The sequence below is a fragment of the Canis lupus genome, chromosome 2, assembly GCF_011100685.1.
Source record: "Canis lupus familiaris isolate Mischka breed German Shepherd chromosome 2, alternate assembly UU_Cfam_GSD_1.0, whole genome shotgun sequence".
NCBI lineage: Eukaryota > Metazoa > Chordata > Mammalia > Carnivora > Canidae > Canis > Canis lupus.
The window spans coordinates 79,222,400-79,229,641 of NC_049223.1; the positions used below are offsets into that span (position 1 = coordinate 79,222,400).

The 7,242-nt window shown below is 62.0% G+C and overlaps 1 long non-coding RNA gene across 1 annotated transcript; it reads right to left on the reverse strand.

Annotated features, from left to right (window-relative positions):
• Positions 1-266: 266 nt before the first annotated feature.
• On the reverse strand, positions 267-5,926 carry LOC119870058. Its single transcript, XR_005355105.1, has 3 exons — positions 5,833-5,926; positions 4,379-4,745; positions 267-721 (listed from the first exon to the last, which is right to left on the reverse strand). It is a non-coding gene; the product is annotated as an uncharacterized LOC119870058 (long non-coding RNA).
• Between the last annotated feature and the right edge of the window lie 1,316 nt (positions 5,927-7,242).

The window sequence follows — 7,242 nt, forward strand, 5'->3', positions numbered from 1 at the left end:
CTGTTATCCCCAGTGAACAGAGGGGTAAACTGAGGCTTGGAGAGAGAGAGGACACACAGCTATTGATGATGGTGGAATTTGTTTTGTTGTCATTGTTTTTAAAATTTTATTGAAATTCAATTAATTAACATGTAATATTGGTCTCAGAGGTAGAGGTCAGCGATTCACCGGTCTTACATAACACCCTGTGCTCATGACATCACGTGCCCTCCGCCATGCCCATCCCCCAGCCACCCCGTCCCCCCCCCTCAGTTTGTTTCCTATGATTGAGAGTGAGATCATGTGACAATTGTCTTTCTCTGATTGACTTATTTCACTGAGAATAATATCCCCTGGTTCCATCCACGATGATGCAGATGGCAGGCTTTCGTATTTTTGATGGCTGAGTAATACTCTGTCGTGTGTGCACCGCGTCTTCTTTATCCGTCAGCCGTCGATGGACATCTGGGCTCTTTCCACAACCTGGCCGCTGTGCACACTGCTGCTGTGAACACCGGGGTGCAGGTGCCCCTTCGGTCACTACATCTGTACCTTTGGGGTAAATCCCTAGTAGTACAATTGCTGGGCCGCAGGGCAGCTCTGTTCTTAACTTCTTGAGGAACGTCCACACTGCTTTCCAGAGCGGCTGCACCAGCGTGCGATCCGATGCCAGGGTCTGAATTCTGGGGAGCCAGGCGCTCGAGCCTGCACATTGAATGCCCACGCCGTCACGTGACCGACACTGGGGGCAGAACCCGAGAGGGATGGACGCTGAAAAAGGGGCATGGCCGGGGCTCTCCGACCTGACCTGGGCTCTCCCACCTGATCTGGGCTCTCCCACCTGTCCCGGGCTCTCTCACCTGACCTGGGCTCTCTCACCTGACCCGGGCTCTCTCACTTGACCCAGGCTCTCTCACCTGTCCCGGGCTCTCTCACCTGACCTGGGCTCTCTCACCTTCCCTGGGCTCTCTCACCTGACCCAGGCTCTCTCACCTGTCCCGGGCTCTCTCACCTGACCCGGGCTCTCTCACCTGACCTGGGCTCTCCCACCTGTCCCGGGCTCTCTCACCTGACCTGGGCTCTCTCACCTGACCTGGGCTCTCTCACTTGACCCAGGCTCTCTCACCTGTCCCGGGCTCTCTCACCTTCCCTGGGCTCTCTCACCTGACCCGGGCTCTCTCACCTGTCCCGGGCTCTCTCACCTTCCCTGGGCTCTCTCACCTGACCCAGTCTCTCTCACCTGTCCCGGGCTCTCTCACCTGACCCAGGCTCTCTCACCTGACCTGGGCTCTCTCACCTGTCCCGGGCTCTCTCACCTGACCTGGGCTCTCTCACCTGACCTGGGGCTCTCTCATCTGTCCCAGGCTCTCTCACCTGTCCTGGGCTCTCTCACCTGACCCAGGCTCTCTCACCTGTCCCAGGCTCTCTCACTGTCCTGGGCTCTCTCACCTGACCCGGGCTCTCTCACCTGTCCCGGGCTCTCTCACCTGACCCAGGCTCTCTCACCTGTCCCGGGCTCTCTCACCTGACCTGGGCTCTCTCACCTTCCCTGGGCTCTCTCACATGACCCAGGCTCTCTCACCTGTCCCGGGCTCTCTCACCTGACCTGGGCTCTCTCACTTGACCCAGGCTCTCTCACCTGTCCCGGGCTCTCTCACCTTCCCTGGGCTCTCTCACCTGTCCCGGGCTCTCTCACCTGACCCAGGCTCTCTCACCTGACCTGGGCTCTCTCACCTGTCCCGGGCTCTCTCACCTTCCCTGGGCTCTCTCACCTGACCCAGTCTCTCTCACCTGTCCCGGGCTCTCTCACCTGACCCAGGCTCTCTCACCTGACCTGGGCTCTCTCACCTGTCCCGGGCTCTCTCACCTGACCTGGGCTCTCTCACCTGACCTGGGGCTCTCTCATCTGTCCCAGGCTCTCTCACCTGTCCTGGGCTCTCTCACCTGACCCAGGCTCTCTCACCTGTCCCAGGCTCTCTCACTGTCCTGGGCTCTCTCACCTGACCCAGTCTCTCTCACCTGTCCCGGGCTCTCTCACCTGACCCAGGCTCTCTCACCTGACCTGGGCTCTCTCACCTGTCCCGGGCTCTCTCACCTGACCTGGGCTCTCTCACCTGACCTGGGGCTCTCTCATCTGTCCCAGGCTCTCTCACCTGTCCTGGGCTCTCTCACCTGACCCAGGCTCTCTCACCTGTCCCAGGCTCTCTCACTGTCCTGGGCTCTCTCACCTGACCCGGGCTCTCTCACCTGTCCCGGGCTCTCTCACCTGACCCAGGCTCTCTCACCTGTCCCGGGCTCTCTCACCTGACCTGGGCTCTCTCACCTTCCCTGGGCTCTCTCACATGACCCAGGCTCTCTCACCTGTCCCGGGCTCTCTCACCTGACCTGGGCTCTCTCACTTGACCCAGGCTCTCTCACCTGTCCCGGGCTCTCTCACCTTCCCTGGGCTCTCTCACCTGACCCGGGCTCTCTCACCTGTCCCGGGCTCTCTCACCTTCCCTGGGCTCTCTCACCTGTCCCGGGCTCTCTCACCTGACCTGGGCTCTCTCACCTGTCCCGGGGCTCTCTCACCTGACCTGGGCTCTCTCACCTGACCCGGGCTCTCTCACCTGACCCAGGCTCTCTCACCTGTCCTGGGCTCTCTCATCTTCCCTGGGCTCTCTCACCTGATCCAGGCTCTCTCTCCCACCTGTCCCGGGCTCTCTCACCTGACCTGGGCTCTCTCACCTGATCTGGGGCTCTCTCACCTGACCCAGGCTCTCTCACCTGACCTGGGCTCTCTCATCTTCCCTGGGCTCTCTCACCTGATCCAGGCTCTCTCTCCCACCTGTCCCGGGGCTCTCTCACCTGACCTGGGCTCTCTCACCTGACCTGGGCTCTCTCACCTGACCCAGTCTCTCTCACCTGTCCCGGGCTCTCTCACCTGACCCAGGCTCTCTCACCTGACCCGGGCTCTCCCACCTGTCCCGGGCTCTCTCACCTGACCTGGGCTCTCTCACCTGACCTGGGCTCTCTCACATGACCCAGGCTCTCTCACCTGTCCCGGGCTCTCTCATCTTCCCTGGGCTCTCTCACCTGTCCCGGGGCTCTCTCACCTGACCTGGGCTCTCTCACCTGACCCAGGCTCTCTCACCTGACCCAGGCTCTCTCACCTGTCCTGGGCTCTCTCATCTTCCCTGGGCTCTCTCACCTGATCCAGGCTCTCTCTCCCACCTGTCCCGGGCTCTCTCACCTGACCTGGGGCTCTCTCACCTGACCCGGGCTCTCCCACCTGTCCCGGGCTCTCTCACCTGACCTGGGCTCTCTCACCTGACCTGGGGCTCTCTCATCTGTCCCAGGCTCTCTCACCTGTCCTGGGCTCTCTCACCTGACCCAGGCTCTCTCACCTGTCCCAGGCTCTCTCACTGTCCTGGGCTCTCTCACCTGACCCGGGCTCTCTCACCTGTCCCGGGCTCTCTCACCTGACCCAGGCTCTCTCACCTGTCCCGGGCTCTCTCACCTGACCCGGGCTCTCTCACCTGACCTGGGCTCTCCCACCTGAGCCGGGCTCTCTCACCTGACCTGGGCTCTCTCACCTGACCTGGGCTCTCTCACTTGACCCAGGCTCTCTCACCTGTCCCGGGCTCTCTCACCTTCCCTGGGCTCTCTCACCTGACCCGGGCTCTCTCACCTGTCCCGGGCTCTCTCACCTGACCTGGGCTCTCTCACCTGTCCCGGGGCTCTCTCACCTGACCTGGGCTCTCTCACCTGTCCCGGGGCTCTCTCACCTGACCTGGGCTCTCTCACCTGACCCAGGCTCTCTCACCTGACCCAGGCTCTCTCACCTGTCCTGGGCTCTCTCATCTTCCCTGGGCTCTCTCACCTGATCCAGGCTCTCTCTCCCACCTGTCCCGGGCTCTCTCACCTGACCTGGGCTCTCTCACCTGACCTGGGGCTCTCTCACCTGACCCAGGCTCTCTCACCTGTCCCGGGCTCTCTCACCTGACCTGGGCTCTCTCACCTGACCCAGTCTCTCTCACCTGTCCCGGGCTCTCTCACCTGACCCAGGCTCTCTCACCTGACCCGGGCTCTCCCACCTGTCCCGGGCTCTCTCACCTGACCTGGGCTCTCTCACCTGACCTGGGCTCTCTCACCTGACCCAGGCTCTCTCACCTGTCCCGGGCTCTCTCATCTTCCCTGAGCTCTCTCACCTGACCCGGGCTCTCCCACCTGTCCCGGGCTCTCTCACCTGACCTGGGCTCTCTCACCTGACCTGGGGCTCTCTCATCTGTCCCAGGCTCTCTGACCTGTCCTGGGCTCTCTCACCTGACCCAGGCTCTCTCACCTGACCCAGGCTCTCTCACTGTCCTGGGCTCTCTCACCTGACCTGGGCTCTCCCACCTGTCCCAGGCTCTCTCACCTGTCCCAGGCTCTCTGCTGAGCAGCGCCAGCTCCCAGGGTGTCCCCAGGCTGGGTTCTGCACATCCATGGCTGACGAGGGGCCAAAAGAGAGACCTCACTGGTCTGCGAAGACAGCTTCTCCTTGAGCTGCGCCTCCAGCAAAGGCCTCGGGCTGCCGACCCTCGCCGGCCCTCGCCGACCCTCCTTATCAGGCCAGGAGTCAGCGACGAGGAAAGGGGGAAGTCTCCGGTGGAGGCCCGCAGGAGGACGGCAATGCTGCCGCCGAGCCTCAGTCTCCCCACCTCACACACCACGGTGGGATCAGATGAACTGCCCAGCGCACCCGCCTCATTCATTCACGCAGGACGCCGGGCCTCTTCCGGGACCTGAGATCATAAGGGACAACGTTGATTATACTCACTCAGCGCCAGGCCCCGGGTTGAGAGCTCTGCACTCACGACCTCTTTGGCTCCACACGGGACCTCCAAACGGTAGACACCGTCTCAGGCCCCCCGTGCAGAGAAGGCACGGAAGGGTCGGTCCTCCGCGGCACAGCTGGGGTTCAAGCCCGGGTCAGCCTGGAGGCAGAGCCCAAACCCCAGGCAGCCCTTAACCCTTGACCTGGTTCTCGGTCCTGGACACCAGGGGTGGGAACGAAATTCTAGACTCATTCTTTCGTGGGCCTGCTGGATGGAAAGCTCCATGGAGCCAGGGGCGGCACCTGGTAGGTACTGAGGAGACGAAGGCACGAGTGGGTAAGCAGCCGCCCAGGCCCAAGGTGGCCAGGGCCACTGGAGGAGACCCCGAGGGCCTTGGGGCAGGTGCTGGGCCCGGGAACCCTCTGCTTCGTGGCAATCTGCCTGGCCTCTCCACTACCCAGGCTCCTCTGGGGCTTGCAGGGTCCGTGGAGATGGGCCGGTGGCGGGTTCCAGGAGGCCTCGGATAGAATATCAGTGCTTGAGCCCTTGAAAATCTGATCTCGCCCCAGCCCACCTCCCCAAGGTTCTCCCCAGACCATCAATCAGCAGTGAGACACGATCGTATTTTATAGCCAGGCCAGGGTGGGGGGTGGCATGAAACCCAAGCCCCCGTTCCTCCTGCCTGCTGAGGGGGATCAAGGCAGTCCCAGCAGAGCCTTAACTCTTTGTGGCCCTGTTCCTGCCAGCTGTGGGTCCAGCTCATCTGTCCCACAAGCCCCTGCCAAACAGAGTGCCTCGGGGGTGATGGAGTGATGTACGGAGAGGAGGGTGCGAGTTCTGGGGTCTTGACTGCTCCTAGGGGCCTGCGGAAGGCCTGTGGATCAGAGTATGGTTCTGGCCCAACACTTGGGAAGCGCTGGCCCTGGCTCAAGGCCTACCCGCCGTGGCTGTGTGACGTCAGGCAGGTTGCATCCCCTCTCTGGGCTCAACTCCTCAGCTCCTGCCCTGGGATCCTAACAGCACCTCCCTATCTTCCGAGGGGTCGTCCTATTACCTTCAACATGGGTGACATGCGGTTCTTGGCCTTGGGTCCCCCTGTCTTTATAACTGGGTCCTCGTATCCATAGTAAGAGGCCCTTGCCTCTCCTAGGGACTGTCCAGGTCGCCGTGGAGCCCAATCTTGTCATCTCCTGAACAAGTGTGATATCAACTTGCCTCATTGTCTTGGGTGGAGCTGGAGTCATCGCCAGGGCTGCCCCGGGAGGGGCTGAGCGCCCTGTCGCTGAGGGGCATTCAAGCAGACTGGTGGCTGTGAGGCCAAAGAGGCATCTTGGGGGAGGGGTGAGCTAGGTGGCCCTGAAGGCCCCTCCCAGGGCTGCTGGGGGGTGGGGTAGGGGGTAAGGGGGCCAGGGAGGTGCTCTTCTGGTCTCCAGTTACCAGCTCCTGGAATCACATAGGTCATTTTGAGGAGGAGGGAGCTCCTCCTCAGGTGGATGAGCCTCTGGGGATGCGGGTGTCACGCCAACAGCTGGATGTGCTGGGTTGATGGATGGCTGTTAGAAAATCAATTTTCTGAAGCCCACTCAGTGGGGTGGGCAGGCAGGCCTTGGGGAGGCTCGGGCCAGCCCCAGGAGGGGCTCTGTGCCCGGCAGGTGGGCCGCAGCCCCCACTCCTCCGCAGATCCAGGGCCCCGTCACCTCCCTCCTGCTCTTCCCCAGGCTGTGCCTCGGGCTTGGAGACACCTCCCCTGTCCCCTTCCTGGCCTCCTGGGGGGTGGGGTGGGGTGGGGAGGGGAACAAGCGCCCAAGCCCCAGGCAGGTGTGGAGCCCCCGGGCACCTCGTCCCAACTCTAACTTCTAACTGGCTGTGTGAGCTCTCTGGGACTCAGTTTCCCTATCTGTAAGCTGAGGAAATTGGGCTACATTTCTCCTCATTTCCCAGGCTGCTCCTCCTAATGCATCGGGTCTCCGTGTAAACATGAGAGAGACACCCCTGCCCTCCAACCACTGCATCGCCTAAGGCCCCCCGCACGCGGATCCCCAGCAACTTGATCTGTGCCTCTCCCTCCCACCAGAAGGTCAGCTCCAGGAAGGCAGGGGCTGTGTGTAAGGGGACACTGGCATAGCTCCGGGGCCGACATAGCGCCGGGCACACAGTAGGTCCTCAATAAACGCTTGCAGAATGAATGAATCAGTGGCAGGCCCTCTGCTTGGAGCTAGGGAGGCTCAAGAAATCAATCATCAGCTTCTGTCCCCAACACGCCACAGTCTGATGGGGACGGGGTGGGGGGTGGCCTCAGGGTATTTGAATTCTGGACAGTAGATGGTGAAGCAAGTCCAGGAAGGGGGAAGGAGGGAGGTGGCCTGGGGCGCAGGGCGGGATGAGGATCTATGCCTCTGGCCTAGGGTTTGGCAGGAACCTGGAAGTTCTGTCCTGAAAGTGGGACCTGGGGTGACGTCCCTCC